The sequence below is a fragment of the Phyllobates terribilis genome, unplaced genomic scaffold (genome assembly GCF_046119375.1).
Source record: "Phyllobates terribilis strain yellow unplaced genomic scaffold, ASM4611937v1 Scaffold_3__8_contigs__length_932513732, whole genome shotgun sequence".
NCBI classification, from domain to species: Eukaryota; Metazoa; Chordata; class Amphibia; order Anura; family Dendrobatidae; genus Phyllobates; species Phyllobates terribilis.
In genome coordinates, this window is record NW_027362763.1 from 393,327,262 (window position 1) to 393,346,730 (window position 19,469).

General features: G+C 42.9%; 1 protein-coding gene across 3 annotated transcripts in view; it reads left to right on the forward strand.

Annotated features, from left to right (window-relative positions):
- COL19A1 (collagen type XIX alpha 1 chain) overlaps positions 1 to 19,469 on the forward strand; it is a 1,587,177-nt gene that overhangs the window by 315,518 nt on the left and 1,252,190 nt on the right. The gene's annotated exons all lie outside the window — the stretch shown is intronic.

Here is a 19,469-nt window from a genome sequence, read left to right on the forward strand (position 1 = left end):
AAGCTATTTAACAAAAATACAACCTTAAATTCATAGTGAGTATTTTCAACATATATGGTGTAAGAAAGCAGGAGGTAAGGTCCTGGATGGCAGGTATGCATCAGTGAGGCAGCTGGCATAGGTAATGTAAAGTGTGTACCAGTAGGACTAGGTTGCCAAGAGTGTTTTTATTAGAATGGATTTTGAGTCTGGGATTTAAGAGCAACCAAAAGGGCCTGGATGGGAAAGATCTCTCCCATACTCCAGTCCAGATCTTACCGTTATAATAACAGGCAGCTGGATTAGATTAGCAGAGTGTGTTATGTTGAAGCTGGAGAAAGACCGTTAATGATGGACAGTCTATGCTAGAGACTGAGAAGTTCCTGTAATACCAAGTTGGTGAAACCGTTTTGATTCACTTTGCCGTAGGGCTCTTTCACACGTCATATTTCCGGTACTTGGAAAACCAGTACCGGAGTTATCCATGTCCGTGCGTCTGTGTTTACCTGTGTGGCATACATGTGGCAACTGTGTGCCGCATCAGGATCACACGTACCTGGGAATCAGCAGTACAATTAACACTGTTCCCAAGCGCCGGGTGTTGAAGGCATCTGTCATCATTGTCCCCTGCTTGCGCTGTGATCAGCACCAGCAGGAAACAATGCTGACAGTTGTATTTTGCCCCCGCTGTGTCCAGCAAGTGTATAAACAATAATAAAATAAAAAAGATATAATCCTCACCTGTTTGACATTTTGTCCCACGATGTAATCTATCTGACCGACAATTCTGCATCAGCGTTTGCGGTGGCTTGATGCGACCACATACACTGAGGAGCAGAGGAAAATGACTCAGTGAGCGGTGTCCTGTCACTTAGTGAGCGCAATGTAGTTTAGGGGTCCACTCGCTGCAGTGAGTCATTCTGCCCTCCTCCTCAGTGTGTGCGGTCGCGTGTCGGTCAGATGGATTACAGCGTGGGACACTGGAGTTTTTCAACTTCGGACAGGTAAGTATAAGAATTTTTTAATTTTATTATTATTTTTACACATGCTGGACACAGCGGAGGCAGAATAAAAGTGTCAACCTTGTCCCCTTCTGGCGCTGATCGCAGCACAACCATGGGACAATGATGACAGATGTCTTAAGAACCCAGTACTTGGGAACAATCTTAACTGTATCGCTGATTCCCAGGTGCCTGTACGTGTCACACTGATGAAACACGGATGTCATCGATGTGTAATCAGTATGGGATGTTTTGCGGCCCATGCAGTGTGTAAGAAACGGACATGTCAGCGTGTATTGCCCACGGACACATTGTCTGTGGAAACACACTGACATGTGCACAGACCCATTCATTTTAATGGGTCTACTTGTGTCAGAGTCTACGGTTCGTGTGAAAACAGTCACCACACGTAGAGGAGACACTGACTTGTGAAAGAGGCCTTACCCAGAGAATGCACTGTTTTGTTACTCATTTATGCTGAAGAAAGGACCATTTGTTTTTCATTTGTGCTGAAGAAAGGCTGTCTTTAGTTTGGAGCTGTAAAGTTTATGAAAAACAATAAACTTCATTCTGTTTTGATATAAACACCCTGTGCCTGTGTGTATCCAAGAGGCTACCAGAGAGCAGACACCCCTACAATGGCTATATAAAACCAGGCTTTTGGTGGTAATAAACAGTCTGTTTAATAACACATTGCACTTAACTATTTATTTCTTACTTTGAAAAGTATAAAATTCTGGATCAGTCACACTTTTTTGTCGCTGCCTGTATGTCCAGGAGAACAACTTAAATTATTTGCATGGGGGTCTACCAGCAGAATGTGCATGCCTTGGCCTGTGGGCCAGGCCATATCTCATTGACCCTATCATTTTATAAATGATGAATGAAGGCTTTGATGTTAACCATCCATTCAGGTGCACTATCAACTTTGTATATTATTTTTATTGCCTTTAAATTGCGAGCCCTCGCGGGCAGGGTCCTCTCCCCTCCTGTACCAGTCGCTGACTCATTTTGTTAAAGATTATTGTAAGTGTTTCTCCTATGTATACCCCTTTTTCACATGTAAAGCGCCATGGAATAAATGGTGCAATAATAATAATAATAATTGTCAACATAGACCACTGCTAATGTAAAATCAGGGTTTGATTTCTGGTTTGGCTATCCTCTCTGTGCCGCTGGGGTAGTAATGAAACACCATAACAACCATTTTATGTTCCCAGTCCTAGGCAGATGCCTGCCTGAGGAAGTTACACTGTTCAATACCCATAAGTTATTAATGTTTACTAAAAATGGGAATGATGGTAAAGAAAATAGTGTTTTTGTTTTAAATTAGCTTTTTGTGCCCAGTCATGAGCAGTAACTCTATTATGTAGTAATTCAAATCCTCTAAAAATAATTAACAAAACAGCCTTTTGTGCTCAGTCCCATGCATGGGGCCTACAGGGAGAATTCACATCAATTAATGCCCAAAAAAATAAAATTTTTCACCAAAAATTAGTATGGTGGTAAACATTCATTCCGTAACATGACACTGTTGAGGTCCGTTTTAATTATACTAAAAAGTTTTGTGGCATCAGCAAAGTCTTTACTTTCAATCCCATCCACAAGTTTTTTAATAAAGAGAATAAAATGAAATGGGGCTTAACACTGAAGCTTGTGGTCCCTACTGCTGACTTTTGTCCATTTAATCCCTTAACGACCGCCGATACGCCTTTTAAATACTCAGACTTGCAGATCTGAAATTGTACCTGGTCTGTTTGACAGAACCAAATCAAGTAAGTTATTTATCTCTTTGGGTTGATTCACCAACCAACTGAGAGAGGAGATTGTCTTGAATTGTGGATAAAAATTAATAACTTTTACAACCAGCAGACTCTTTTTCCCAATGAATTTCTAATTAAAATCCCACATATTAAGGACTAGTGTTGAGCAAGCACTAAAATGCTCGGGTGCTCGAAGCTCGGGCCGAGCTCACCGTGATACTCGGGTGCTCGACCCGAGCAACGAGCCCAATGTTAGTTTATGGGAGACCTGAGCATTTTTGCGGTGGCACCCCCGGCAGTCTGTAGAAAGCCTAAAAAGTGCCCAAAACGATGGTGACAGTGCTCAAATGACAAGGGGACAGCATGGGGATCGCCCCAGGAAGCATTTCTGACCCCCAGGTCACTGCTGTCAACAACGTGGTCAGAGGTATCAAGCCACATTTACAGGCTCACAATAAAACGTTCAAAAACTAAACTGAAAGTCCTTTCCTGTGAAATATGTTAAGGAACATCCTTTCCAGGGTAAAGACTTGTGTATAAGGTCAAATAAATAACCAAAAACAAAAATACTCCTCCACACCTTGGGCTATGTTCACAAGTAGCATTTTTTATGCGTTTTTGCACTTTTGTATTGCTTTCAACCGTGACAAATGCATTCACCAGGAAATGTAATTTTAACATTTTACAACCTTATCTGGCCATGTGCTGTGTGACACATGCATACCTTGCTGAAAAGACATGGGAACAGCATGGGGAAGACCCCTGAAAGCATATCTGACACCAGGTCACTGCCTAAAAGTGTGCCCATCAGAAGTGATCCTTGCCGCATCAGAAGATGCAGACTTGCAACTATCCCTGTGCAAGTCCTTGTCCCAGGGCAGTGTTCAATTGTACCTCCCCCATTCCTTGCAATGCAAGCGCAAGTATGCAGCCTGCCACCCACCCACCCCCAGGCTGCAATATCATACTGCTTGCTTGCACTTGAAATTGGGCCTTTTAGGCATGTGGAGGCGGAATCTGGCCACCACGTCATGGCTGCGTCGGCGGCCTGGTATTCATACTCAGTCCCCAGCCGCCCGGCGACTGGGTGTCCACGCATGGTCCCCAGCCACCTGGGGGCGGCCGGGTGTCCATACTCTGTCCCCAGCCGCCCCGCAACCGGGTGTCCACACTTGGTCCCCAGCCGCCCCTATTTGTCCCGGTAGCCTTACCCACACTTTTCTTAGCCTGACCTGCTTTAGGGCAGCATTGGCCGAGCCCACCAGACAACCAGACTCCTCTGGTGGGCCCTGGATTCTCCATCAGGGGAGTTGAGAGTGCCAAGGTGAGGAGCATGATGATGATGATAGAAGTTAGCATCTGCTTTGTTTTCTTGGAATGCAAGCGTAAGTGCGCAGCCTGCCACCCACCCACCCCCAGGCTGCAATACCATACTGCTAGCTTGCTTGCACTTGAAATTGGGCCTTTTAGGCATGTGGAGGCGGAATCTGGCCACCACGTCATGGCTGCATCGGCAACCTGGTATCCATACTCTGTCCCCAGCCGCCCCGTGGCCGGGTGCCCACACACGGTCCCCAGCTGCCTGGGGGCGGCAAGGGTGTCCATAAATGGTCCCCAGCCGCCCCTATTTGAAGGACAGCCTAACCTCAAACACGTGGACAAGTGAATGTGGCCAGGAATGGTCCATCTCACTGACGCCTTCACACTGGGTTAATATTGTGGAAGCCGGGACACAGTTGGACACTGGGATGCAATACGACCTCCAGACATAGAGGATTGCGGGTCCTGGGTCAATCAGGCTTGAACACAAAGTTCAGAAGGTAGACAGCAGCAGTGGTCAGCCTCCTACACAACGAGTAAATTATTCATGATCATGAGCTCATCCATCTCCTTAGCTTTCTGTTCCTTGGAATGCAAGCGCATGTATTTAGTAGTGGCTAGGCCTGAGGTGTTCAGCATTTTTGCGCATATCCTACCTCCTCTGAGGATTGCTGGATGTTTTCCTTCTACTTTCCCTGTTCTATGACTCCCGTTAAAACAAAGCTTCAGGTGATGAATGATGGATGAAGTGGTGTCAAAGGGGAAAGAGCAGGAGGAACAGGGACCATTCACATCAATATCATGCCAGTCAACCACACATGTCTTGTAGGATATGTTTTTGTACCAAAAGGAGCAGTTTGGCTACACAGTTATAGGGCATACAGTGAGTGCAATGCCTACCAAAAATTTCGAGGCACTCCAATGCCCCTTGGAAGTGACATGGAGGTCAGAGGGCCTTAACTAAACCGTTTTTTCCATTTATAGCAACTGGGTCTCCTGTACACTGTTGGCCTAAGCAGTGAATGGAAGGCTTTCCAAAAATTTTGAGGAACTGCAATGCCCCTTGAAACAGATGTGGATTACAGTGTACTAAAAACCTTCTACCCATTATTGGGGAGTGGGCCTCCCTTAGTGTTCGCCTATGCATTGAAAAGCAAAAGCTGACTAAAATTAGGAGGAAATGCAATGCCCATTGGAAGAGTCGTGGAGGTTAGAGTTAATTAAAAACAACATTTCAATGCCCCTTGGAAGAGCTGTGGAGTTCAGAGTGGTTTAACAAGATGGTTTTAATGCCCCTTGGAAGAGCCGTGAAGGTCACAGTAGCTTAACAAAACGGTTTAAATGCCCCTTGGAAGAGATGTGGAGGTCACAGTGGAATAAAAAGACAATATCAATGCCCCTTGGAAGAGTGGTGGAGCTCGCAGTAGCTTAAGAAGACGTTTTTAATGCCCCTTGGAAGAGTGGTGGAGGTCACAGTGGAATAAAAAAACAATATCAATGCCCCTTGGAAGAGACGTGGAGGTCACAGTAGCTTAACAAGATGGTTTTAATGCCCCTTGGAAGAGCGGTGGAGGTCTCAGTAGCTTAACAAGACTGTTTTAATGCCCTTGGAAGAGACGTGAAGGTCACAGTAGCTTAACAAGATGGTTTTAATGCCCCTTGGAAGAGTGGTGGAGGTCACAGTGGAATAAAAAGACAATATCAATGCCCCTTGGAAGAGACGTGGAGGTCACAGTAGCCTAACAAGACGGTTTTAATGCCCCTTGGAAGAGACGTGGAGGTCACAGTAGCTTAACAAGATGGTTTTAATGCCCCTTGGAAGAGCGGTGGAGGTCTCAGTAGCTTAACAAGACGGTTTTAATGCCCCTTGGAAGAGACGTGGAGGTCACAGTAGCTTAACAAGACGGTTTTAATGCTCCTTGGAAGAGTGGTGGAGGTCGTAGTGGAATAAAAAGACAATATCAATGCCCCTTGGAAGAGTGGTGGAGGTCGCAGTAGCTTAACAAGACGGTTTTAATGCCCCTTGGAAGAGTGGTGGAGGTTGCAGTGGAATAAAAAGTCAATAACAATACCCCGTGGAAGAGACGTGGATGTCACAGTAGCTTAACAAGACGGTTTTAATGCCCCTTGGAAGAGTGGTGGAGGTCACAGTAGCTTAACAAGACGATTTTAATTCCCTTTACAAGAGCCATGCAGTACAGCATATTAAAAACAGTATTTCCATTATTGGGGAGTGGGTCTCCCATAGTCTTTGCCTATGCCTTCCAAGCAAAAGCTGCCAAAAATTAGGACGGAGGAACTTGCAATGCTGGCAACACGGACCACGGTCACCCTGGTGGTATAGTGGTGGTGGAGGCTGAGGATAAGGAGAAGAGCAACAAACAGCCGAAATGAGGAAGCGTATACCCATGTGTGGGTGTGAAGCGGTGCATGGAAATACACCTCCTGAAACAACACAGTGGATTTGACTATATGTTACTCTGCTGTCATTTGGTGGTGATGATAAGTCTGGCCCAATCCAGCCCTTGTTCATTTTGATAAGGGTCAGCTTGTCAGCATTGTCAGTTGACAGGTGAGTGAGCTTATCAGTTATAATTCCCCCAGCGGCACTAAAAACACGCTCCGATAACACGCTAGCGGCAGGGCAGGCTAGGACCTCCAAGGCGTACAGAGCGAGTTCATTCCAAGTGTCCAGCTTGGATACCCAATAATTAAAAGGCACAGGGAATCATGGAGGATGCTGGTATGGTCGGCAAGGTACTCCCTCACCATCTTTTGAAACTTTCCACTCCTTGTGAGAGTATCCCGCGCCTCAGGGCCTGTAAGCTGGGCGGGTCTCAGAAAACTGTCCCAGAACGTTGACTGTGTTCCCCTGCCTCTGCTGGATTGGAGTTGCGTCTCTCTCGCCTGTACGCCTTGGTTGGTCAACGAACTGTGACCTCTGCCGCTAGAGTGTTCAAATGGGAATTTTTTTTAACAGTTTTGCAGCAAGGGCCTTCTGGTACTGCCCCATTTTGTAGACCTCTGCACCTCAGGAATAAGAGAGTGAAAGTTCTCCTTGTAGTTGGGGTCTAAAAGTGTCACCAACCAGTAATGACTGTCACCCAACATTTTGACAACGCGAGGGTCACGGTTAAGGCAGCGTAACATAAAGTCAACCATGTGTGCCAGACTGATAACGGGCAAGACTTCCGTGTCCTCACCAAGATGACGTCTGACCATGCTCTCCTCCTCCCCCTCCTCCTCCTCCCCCCTGTCCTCAGGCCACCGACGCTGAACCGACGGTATGACAGTTGTACAGGTACTACCGTCTACAGCGCATGATACCAGCTCCTGTTCTTCCTCCTCCTCCTCTCCCTCATTGTCCCCCAATGCACATTGGGATGAGATGAGGCTGGGCTGTGTGTAATTGCCCGCTATGGCTTCTTGATCCATCTCATCATACTCTGGCTGCAATGCCTCCTCTTTAATTCTCTGCAGTGAGCGTTGCAAAAGACAGACAAGTGGGATGCTGACGCTAATGATGGGGTCATCGCCACTCACCATCTTGGTGGCCTCCTCAAAGTTTGTCAGGATGATACATATGTCAGACATCCAGGTCCACTCCTGAGGTCTTATGTGTGGAGTCTGACCTGAATATCGACGGCCTTGCTGCAGCTGGTACTCCACAACTGCTCTCTTCTGCTCACAAATCCTTTGCAACATGTAGAGGGTAGAGTTCCAATGTGTGGGGACATCACACACCAGTCGGTGTGCTGGAAGCTGCAAACAGTTCTGCAACACAGCAAGGGCGGCGGAAGCTGTAGCCGACTTACGAAAATGAGCTGACAGGTGGCGTACTTTAACGAGCAGATCTGGCAACTGGGGGTACGATTTAAGAAACCGCTGAACCACGAGGTTAAGCACATGAGCCAGGCATGGTACGTGTGTGATCTCGCCTCGCCTCAGAGTCCCCACCAGGTTACGGCAATTGTCACACACGACCATGCCTGGATGTAGGTTCAGCGGTCTCAGCCACAGATCAGTCTGCTCTTTCACAGCTGTCCACAACTCACAAGCAGTGTGAGGTTTATCATCTAAGCTTATGAGTTTCAGCACAGCCTGTTGCCGCTTGGCTGAGGCAGTACTGCAGTGCTTCCAGCTTGTAACTGATGTGGTGATATCTGAGATATTGAGATATATCAATCTAGGTCCCCTTGTGTCCAGCCTGTTCCACCCCTCATATATCAATCCAGGCCCCCAAGTGTCCTGCCTGGCCCTCCATGTGTCCAGCCTGCTCTCCCCACATATATCAATCCAGGTCCCCATGTGTCCAACCTGCTCCCCTTCATGTGTCCAGTCTGCCCCCCTTCAGGTGTCCGTCCTGCCCCCCTTCATGTGTCTGTCCTGCCCCCCTTCATGTGTCCAGCCTGCCCCCCTTCATGTGTCCAGCCTGCTCTCCTTCATGTGTCAAGCCGGCTCCCCTTCATGTGTCAAGCCTGCTCCCCTTCATGTGTCCAGCCTGCCCCCTCCATATATGTCCAGCCTGTCCACCTTTATGTGTCCAGCTTGCCCCCCTTCATGTGTCCAGCTTTCCCCCCTTCATGTGTCCAGCCTGATCCCCTATCATGTGTCCAGCCTGCTCCCCTATCATGTGTCCAGCCTGCTCCCCTATCATGTGTCCAGCCTGCTCCCCTATCATGTGTCCAGCCTGCTCCCCTATCATGTGTCCAGCCTGCTCCCCTATCATGTGTCCAGCCTGCTCGCCTATCATGTGTCCAGCCTGCTCGCCTATCATGTTTCCAGCCTGCTCCCCTTTCATGTGTCCAGCCTGCTCCCCATTCATGTGTCCATCCTGCCCCCCCTTTATGTGTCCATCCTGCCCCCTTCATGTGTCCAGCTTGCCCCCCCTTCATGTGTCCGTCCTGCTCCCCCTTCATGTGTCCATCCTGCTCCCCCTTCATGTGTCCATCCTGCTCCCCCTTCATGTATCCAGCCTGCCCCCCCTTCATGTGTCCAACCTGCTCCCCTTTCAGGTGTCCAACCTGCTCCCCTTTCAGGTGTCCAGCCTGCTATCCTTTCATGTGTCCAGCCTGCTATCCTTTCATGTGTCCAGCCTGCTCCCCTATCATGTGTCCAGCCTGATCCCCTATCATGTGTCCAGCCTGATCCCCTATCATGTGTCCAGCCTGATCCCCTATCATGTGTCCAGCCTGATCCCCTATCATGTGTCCAGCCTGATCCCCTATCATGTGTCCAGCCTGATCCCCTATCATGTGTCCAGCCTGATCCCCTATCATGTGTCCAGCCTGATCCCCTATCATGTGTCCAGCCTGATCCCCTATCATGTGTCCAGCCTGCTCCCCTATCATGTGTCCAGCCTGCTCCCCTATCATGTGTCCAGCCTGCTCCCCTATCATGTGTCCAGCCTGATCCCCTATCATGTGTCCAGCCTGATCCCCTATCATGTGTCCAGCCTGCTCGCCTATCATGTGTCCAGCCTGCTCGCCTATCATGTGTCCAGCCTGCTCGCCTATCATGTGTCCAGCCTGCTCGCCTATCATGTGTCCAGCCTGCTCGCCTATCATGTGTCCAGCCTGATCCCCTATCATGTGTCCAGCCTGCTCGCCTATCATGTGTCCAGCCTGCTCGCCTATCATGTGTCCAGCCTGCTCGCCTATCATGTGTCCAGCCTGCTCGCCTATCATGTGTCCAGCCTGCTCGCCTATCATGTGTCCAGCCTGCTCCCCTTTCATGTGTCCAGCCTGCACCCTCTTTATGTGTCCAGCCTGCACCCCCCTTCATGTGTTCAGCCTGGCCCCCCATATACCCACACAGGCCCCCATACGTCCATCCAGGGCCCCCTACCCCATATATCTATCCCATACATTAAAAAAAAATTCATATACTCCCCTCCCCCATTCCCTGCAGGTCTAGTGTACTCAACGTGTCTTCTGACTCTGCAGCGCTCAGAGCAGATGGCGGTAGTGACATCACCTCTCCCTCTGCCCTGAGACGTCAGAATCAAAAGACACTGACGTCATTGGAACTGTGGGGAATGAAGAGGGGTGCATATCTTAGGAGAAGGTGGGGGGGTTCTCGTTCTCCCTCCCCCGACTGATGGGCCCTATTGCGTGACGGTGTGTCCCTTGCCCCTGGGGCCCCAGCACTTACCTGGGTGCGCTGGGTGGTGATGCAGCCGCCGGCCATGGTCATCGCGGTGGGTCAGGTCTGCGTGAGTGCACGCGCCCCTGCCTCGCGCACTTTTAAAGGGCCGGTGTCCCTAAAAAAAATGTTGCCCTCTTCCTCTTTCTTTCTCTGGGATGGGGTCCACCGGGCATTCCACCGGTACCCCTCCAGGCCTGTCCGACCCTGGCGCAGTGTCTTTCCCAGCCCCACCCAGCAATTTGCCTATCTGCTCTGCATTTTGCTGAACCCAAGCACATGGTAAACAGCACACTGCTATTCATGGACTCAACAACAAATGACCTGTCTTTCTGCCTAATCATAGAGTACCCTCCCACCAAAATCTGTGTGAACTAATATATATTTTTGCTACCCCATCTGAAAGTACCATGGTATATGCGAAGAGACCCTGAACTCAGCGATGTATCACCTACTTTACTGGTTGCTGCAGTTTTCATTAAAACTGTTTTATCTGCTGCAGATCTTCCAGATGAATGCTGAGCTCTGTATGACCCCGCTCATACACCTGATTGCAGCTTTCTGTGCACACTGCGTATAAGAAGGAAGCTGCCAATCAGCGGTGGGGGCAGGATTAAACTACCTGGCAGCAGGCGATGTAGTCATGTTATGATAATCTCCTGCTGATAAAACAGTGATTTTATGAAAATTACACTGAGCAGATCAGTAAGTGACACATTGATGGAATCAGGGTCTCTGACTGTACACCATGCTCCTCTGAGATTATGTAGAAATAGACTGGTGACAGATTCCCTGCTCTTTTCTTCTGTGAATACGCTATTTGCATACTGATTTTTTGATAGACATGTTGTTATTTATTATGTTTAACTGTTTGTTTTTTACCCACTGTCACAAATTTATAAATACCAAGTCATACTAAGCTGTTCTAAACAGATACATGTCTCTAATGTCTTTCTTGCAAAATCCAGATAGGTATCAGTAGAAGCTGTGAGTCTTTTGTCTAGGTAGAGGAGACTTGTTTCTCCTTAAACGGCTTGGTAAACAATCTTCAGCCTTTGAGCGATTCATATTTTCCTAAGGGTTTTATCACGTTAATATGTAAACTTCTTACAAGTAAATAGACAATACAATGCGAAACAGTTTTGGCAGCTTATCCTCGATGTATTATGGTTTAATTAAAATTTCTTTTCTCCCAAAATACATCATTGTAGTAGCTAACTTTCTACACTTTTCTGTGACCTGACATAATCGTATTAATAAAGAGTTATGACCGAACAGAATAACAAAAAAGGTTCAGCAAGTCAGATAGAAATGGTGACATCAACTGGCTTCTACTGGTACTACACCAATGAACTGTTGATGTTAAGCTATGTTCCAATTTACTATACTTTCATATGAAAAGTAAAAGCAAAATTCATGCAAGGGGTAAATTTATTACATGATAGGCTCAAATGGTGCACAGATATGCTCATTGACTTTAATGGAGTCTGATATTTTACTCCATTAAAAGTAATGCTGCGTGCTGTGCTCTTTTTTTTCCCAGCAAAAAGAATGATACTGTCAGAGGAGCTAATAGAGCTGTGAACAAATCTTAGTTTGTGCTTTTTTAAATAAATTAGTATTGTATTGCTTTGTATATTGCTTTTTTTTCCATTGGAAAAAATATAAAAAAAACACTTTATTAATAAAGTTCTATTTCACATTTTGCAGTTTCCTGACACCTCCAGTTGTAATTTAAACAAACGATGAGTTATTTAGTGTCATGCAATCGGCAAAAGACAATCAATGGCCTCTGCAATTTATCGTCATAAGTGCTCAATCACATGACCATATTTTTGATCCGAGTGCGATCTAACAAAACATCGGATCGCACTCGGACCAATGTTATTCTATGGGACCATGTACATGTTTGATTTTTTCCTCGGATCGAGCCAATCCCAGGAAAAAATTGCAACATGCCCAATATTCGGATCGCACTCAGCCATGCAAGTCAATGACTCCGTGAAATACTTAGGCCTGCACTCAGATTACTTATGAATGCAGTCCGATTTTCACGGACTGACAGAATAGAAAAGATAGAGACATTTTTTTTCCATCTTCTCCTTATCCAAGAAAACACTGTGATCAGAGTTTAATGAGAGTGTGATTAGCATAATTGTCACGACTCTCTGCGATAAGAGAACATACGCCCCTGTGACCCTAGCCTTAAAAACATTGCTGCTGTCTTTATCAATTATTTATCGTTCTTTAAAGATATTAATATATAGCTAAACTTTTTTTATTTTGTATGACAACAATGCAATAATCATTTTATAGTGAGTCGTATCAAAAGATAAACTGTTTTGTACTGCCAAACTCAGAGACTTACACCTTTTCACCTTCACTAAAAATAACCTTTTAGATATCCTTTAACAATGGTTAATTATTGCAACACTCATTAAAGGAGTTTTCTCATAAAAAAGTCTAATTGCTGGGAGTCTTGTCACTGAGATCCCCTCTGGTGGTCCAGAGCCCCCTGTTCCTCTTCCCAACATGGCCACAGTGAGTATAGTGGTAGTCAGTCACATTGGCCAATCATGCAAATATCGAGAGGATTGATTTGAACTAATGTGTCTGGCCAGCTTTATATAACAGAACACAGATATAAACAAGTTTTCTGCCCCTTTCTTTAAATTTACATACAGATCATGTGTGATAAAAAAGAAAAAATACATACTTTCTGATCCCATGCAGCTCCTCTATCCCCGTGGTTGTGTCCCCCATCAGAATGTTACCTCTGTAGCAAAACAGTGGTATCAACAATTGGCTGCTGCTGTTGAAGAGACCGGTGGGGAACACAACTCCAAGGAAGGAGTAATGGAAGGGGATTGGTAGGTAAGTGTATCCTATTTTTTTTGTTTACCTTACTGGAGCTATATGTGAACTTAAAGAAAAAGGCAGAAAACCCTTTATAGCAGATTGCAGTATAATGTATAGATAAAAGTCATAAAGCTATATGCAAAATGAGCGACAGTAATATAAGTAAAATTGAAATGAGCCCATCCTTTATCCGGCAGAGGTCACATCGGGACATCTTCTCAGGATTCTTTTTACTGTAATCCCTGACAAATTCTGTTGAGTGATGTTACATCAAAAAGAAAATCAATTTAGTGCTGAAAAACCCAGCAGTGACTTGTGTTTTTATTTCTTCTGCATTACATTGCCGCTCTTTTATTTCTTTCCACAGCAAACACTTGCTTCACTGTCTTATTCTGCAGTGCTGGCTAAGTAACATGTCTGAACTCCTTTGTTCACATTTCTTTTCAAGCTATCCCCCTATATGCACAGCTAGGTCAGATTGTTTTCCTCTTACTATTTGCGTGCAGATGTCCTTCCCAGAAATAATATCTAGCTGTCCTTCACAATCTCACCGTTTGCTTGTTACAAAGTGTTTCTGCAGACAGTGTCAGCGTCTTCTACCTTAAGTTCCCCAGTGTGTTAACATCCGGGTATTGCAATAGTTTTATCAGCAATATCGCTGTCCTCGAGAGGTCTAGACTTTAAGTGGCACATGGTGCGGGCAGTGTGATCGATGTTAATAGCAGCAATGACTGTTGTGTATCTTGGGATGCTCAAGACCTACTATATATAGATGTATCACAGATTTATGTTGTGCTGCTTCATCTATATTTAACAGATAAATCTTTCTTCACCTCATTGTGAACACTGCAGTCATGTTAAATAGAACAACATGCTCTTCATTTTTGCCCCCAAAGGCCGTGTCGGTGACACGTTTTCTTTTTCTTCTTTTTTTTATGTTCCTCATAAATCTGCCTTGACTCGAACCAAAGGAAAGCCTGTATAACAAGTCCAGTATAATGTTAATGCTATATGTTAGTTGTCAAAAAAAACACAAGTCAAATATGTCAGTGGTAAAGGCGGTAGAGCAATGCATTTATTGTGAATGGTGGTACTGCACATTTGCTTATGAACAGATACAATTCTTATCTATGATTATTGTACTATTAATTTTAAAATTAATTTCTAACCACTGATTGTTGACTCTCATATAAATATAATGTATTTGAATAGCATGAAAATGTAAATAATAATACCATACACAAAAATCATAAAAAAAAAAGAGTAAAACATACCAGGGCACACTAAGTGCTGCCACAAGCAGTTTGTTCACACCAATTAATGGATAAATATGGTTTGCACCTGCAGACTATATTCATTTATCCAAATGACTTACTATTTGGCTAGGGTAACACGACAGGATAAAAAATCATTCAGAGTTTCATCCAGAAAAGTGGGACGATTTTTTTTCACTTGTCATCCGTGTGCAGTCCGCATACAATCCGATTTTTTACAGCAGCTATTAAGCATTTACAAGACCATTTACAGTTTCTTATGCTACAGAATTGCAATGTATCCAAATCTAATTTTTTTTCATACTCATAGAATTTAATGAATGAGTCTCATTTGATTTTCAGTCAGTGAAAAAAATTGTTCATCTGCACGGCACCATTAACTTACATTGGTCTGAGTACGATCCGTTCTTTTAACTGATCGTGCTCGAACCAAAAATACAGTTCTGTGCACGAGAACTTATATATAGCATAAATGTATTCTACAGTTTTGTGCAGAGATTATGGTAGTCCTTGCCCCCAGTGTGTTTTGCTATTTAATTTCCTTTTCACAGTTTCAGGCACATATACAGGTGCATCTCACTAAATTAGAATATCATCAAAAAGTTAATTTATTTAAATACTTTAATACAAAAAGTGAAACTCATATTATGTAGTCATTACAGAGTGATCTATTTCAAGTATTTATTTCTGTTAATGTTGATGATTATGGCTTACAGCCAATGACAACACAAAAGTCATTATCTCAGTAAATAAGAATACTTTATAACAACAGTCATTATCTCAGTAAATTAGAATACTTTATAAATTTTAAAATCCGAAATGTTGGCCTACTGAAATGTATGTTCAGTAAATGCACTCAATACTTGGTCGAGGCTCCTTTTGCATAAATTACTGCATCAATGTGGCGTGGCATGGAGGCGATCAGCCTGTGGCACTGCTGATGTGTTATGGAAGCCCAGGTTGCTTTGATAGCAACCTTCAGCTCGTCTGCATTGTTGGGTCTGGTGTCTCTTATCTTCCTCTTGACAATACCCCATAGATTCTCTATGGGGTTAAGGTCAGGCAAGTTTGCTGGCCAATCAAGCACAGTGATAGTGTTGTTTTCAAACCAGGTATTGGTACTTTTGGCAGTGTGGACAGGTGCCAAGTCCTGCTGGAGAATGAAATTTCCATCTCCAAAAAGCTTGTCAGCAGAGGGAAGCATGAAGTGCTCTAAAATTTACTGATAGACGGCTGTGCTGACTTTGGTCTTGATAAAGCACAGTGGACCTACACCAGCAGATGACATGGCTCTCCAAACCATCACTGATTGTGGAAACTTCACCCTAGACCTCAAGCAGCTTGGATTGTGTGCCTCTCCACTCTTCCTCCAGACTCTGGGACCTTGATTTCCAAATGAAAATTAGAACTCTGGGACCTTGTGGAGTGTGTCAATGACTGCCTTCTGGAAATCTGTCAAGTCAGCAGTCTTTCCCATCATTGTGGAGACTACCGAAACAGACTAAGGGACCTTTTTAAATGCTTAGGAAGCCTTTGCAGGTGTTTTTTGTTAATTATTTTAATTTACTGAGATTAATGACTTAATCATCGACCTCTGATTGTAATGACTCTATATAATATATGAGTTTCACTTTTTGTATTGAAGAACTGAAATAAATTAACTTTTTGATGATATTCTAATTTAGTGAGATGCACCTGTAGGCCAAATTTAAAGATAGCCTATGAACTTATCAGTATGTTTTTGGCGTGTGGGAGCAATTCAGAGTCTCAGGATAAAACCTACTCAAAATTGGGGAGAGTAGACAAATTCTATGCTGATGTGTGCTTTATGAGTCTCGGAATCTGTCACCAGATTTTTGTTACCCTATCTGAAAGCAGCATAATATAGGGGCAAAGTCCATAATTTTGGCGATCTATCACTTACTGACTGCTTGCTGCAGTTTTGCAACAAGCACTGTGTTATCTGCTGAGCTTTGTTTAACCCCACCATCAACACTGGCAGCTTTCTGTGTACACTGTGCATAGGCAGAAAGCTGTTAATCAGTGGTGGGTTATACTGAGCTCATGAATATGGAGGGAAACCTGTCATCAGGTTTTCTCATCCTCTAGTGATAATCTCCTGCTGATAAAACAGTGATTTTTAGCAAAACTACAGCAAGTTCCTCATCGACATATCTTTTTTTTTTTAACATTGTGCATTAGTTGCTTGCTAGCACTTCATAGATTTTGATTCAAATTTGCATAAGTTTGCAGCAATTTTGTATAATTTGTACATTCTGTCAATTTTACACAATTTTTGATGGCAGAAAACTCTAACTTGCTGAATTCTAAATTAACCTTTACAGCATGGGGACCAGAAATCAGTGTCTGCATGCAAGCCAATGAGAACGTGAATGTGAGTCTCATAGGCTTGCATTCAGACACTGACTTTTAGACCACACAAAATTAGGATTTGAGTTGTCAGAATAGCCAATCATGTGCCATAATGACAGATCACAAAGGAACTTCTATGTCAGCAATAAAGCAATCAGCAAGGGAATTAAAGGGGCTTATGATATTGATGATATATACTTAAGATAGGTCCTCAAAATCAAATCTTTGAGGGTCTATCACCTTGCACCCAAACTAATAAGCTTTTATCAGCTTTGGCTGTGACTGGATCTAAACAGAGAATTCACTGTGTAGTGGCTGCTGCTGTGGAGATTCCCACATTTGAAATGTGCTTGAAAATCGATTTCTTGTAGACAGAGGGCAAGCTTTAGGTTCCCTCTTGAGGTTTAGCACCTAGTCATCTCAAGAATGTCCTATAATGGCCGGTCATACATGAATGACAACTTTTTCAATAAATGGCAGCTTTGAAAATCAACAAGTGCTTTAACTTCACCTTTCCACTGTAATTAGGGTTAAAGGAAACTATTTAAGCTATAGGTGGAATCCCAGATGACAAACGCACACAAATTTGACTATATAATATGTCTGATCATATATTTTCTAGAGCATCTGTTTTTTACACAATATTATTTACCAAAAACTGACAAAGAGTAGCAAAATCAAGCTATTATTCTGCCGATGTGCCATATGCTGATGTGTGCTCCATCACCTTTGCTCATGGTTTGACCGTCATGAGACGGCTAACTTTTAAAAAACAAACAAACATGTTTTCATGACATTGTCACGAGATGTCTATGCTATATATGTCTATGTGCGACAATGCAGTGGTTATAATGTGAGCTGCAGCGTGTGAAGGGTTTTACTAGCATGTTGGGATAATATATTGAATTTGTGTTGAGGGGTTTTTTGGGCACTTTTATTTTTTTTTACTCTTCCAAGAGTTATAATTATTATATTTTTCTTTTAAAGTAGCCATATTAGGAATTTGTTTTTTTTGTGGGACGAGTTTTAGTTTCGAGTGATGTCATATATTATATAACACAATGCAATGAAGAATAGAAAAAAGATTTCAGTAAAAAATTTTTTTTTGTGCTTTTTCACTTTGCAGTAAAAATGACAACATAACATGATCTTTCAGGGCTGTAGAATTATGGCAATAGCAAATTTGCATATGTATTATTATTATTATTATTATTATTATTTTTATTATTATATAAAAATGATTGGACAGTGACCGAAAAATAAATGGCAAATCTGGCATTTCAATTTTTTTGTTCTGTTTACGGTGTTTACCATTCAAGTTAATTCATTTTATATTTTGAAAGATCAGACTTTGATAGGTGTGGTGATATGTTTATTTTTATAGGGTAAGAAAGGAATAATTCTAACTTTTTTTACTTTTTATTTTTTTCCCTTTTTTTTCTTTAATGGGAATCTGTCACAATTTTATTGCTACCTAATCTGAAAGCTGCATAATGCAGGGTCACAGATCCTAAATCCTAAGATGTATCACTTACTGGCATGCTTGCTGTAGTTTTTATAAAATTACTGTTTTATCAACAGTAAATTACCACTAGAGGCCTACTGGCAGGTAGCCCAACCACACTGCCACCACTGATTGACAGATTTCTGCCTATACACAGTGTACACAGAACCTACCAGTCAGTGGTTTGGGTGGGATTATACAGAGTTCAGCATTCAGCAAACTGTTCCGATCTGCAGAAGATTAAAATGTTTTTAATCAAAACTGCAGCACCCATGAAAGTAGGTGATATATCTCCTGGAAACAGGGACTATGCCCCTACATCATCCTTCTGTTAAAAGGAGTAGCAGCAACCTGGTGACAGATTTTCTTTAAGGGATTTTGACTTCAAATCATCTGATCACTTGTTTAAATACTGCAATACCATAGTATTGCAGTATATAGACAAAATTACATTCTCCTATGAAATCCATCATGTGCACACCGACAATCAATCCATTTATATGCCACTCTCAAACATTGACAGCAGCATTCAATTGGTTAAACAGCAGTGTTAGGAGCTCACTCTGATTGCTGCTGTTTCAGGCACATGCTGACAGATCTTGAGCCTACTCCATATATAAAGACTCAACGTTAGATTTTTTTTATGTAATAAATCGAGAAGGTGTTAACTAATTTCCAGAAAAGGTAAGAATTTCATCAATAAAACAAATATAAAAATTTCAAGCAAAATTTACCAATTTTAATCAACATTAGATGTTACCTTTGGTACTTGTATAACTACCCCTTACTAAAACATATATTTTTCCTAAATATAACAACCCTTTATGTCGGCAACAGTTTATATGAAAGAAGGATTTAAATACCGAGATGACTAGATTTAGCATTTATCATTGACACCAGCCTTTCTAGAGCTATAATGTAGTGCGTCTTTGAAACCTCATCTGCTATCTATAGACATTTATTTTCCGGTGTTCAAATCCTTTTTTTTCTACAATGGAGAGGTCAGAGATTAAATAGAAAGTTAGTTTAGATACTGTTTCTAGGTTAGGGTCTTTTAAAAAAAAGTTTTATTGTTCTTTCAGATTCTAATTCTTAAAATAGATGAATGATAAATTTGATACTTTGAAAATTATAACACAGAATATCTAGAATTGTTTTATATTACTAAAATGTACTGTATATTGTATTTTATGGGGAGAATATAATGATAATATAATACAAAAATAATAAATATTGAAAGAAAGTAGGACAC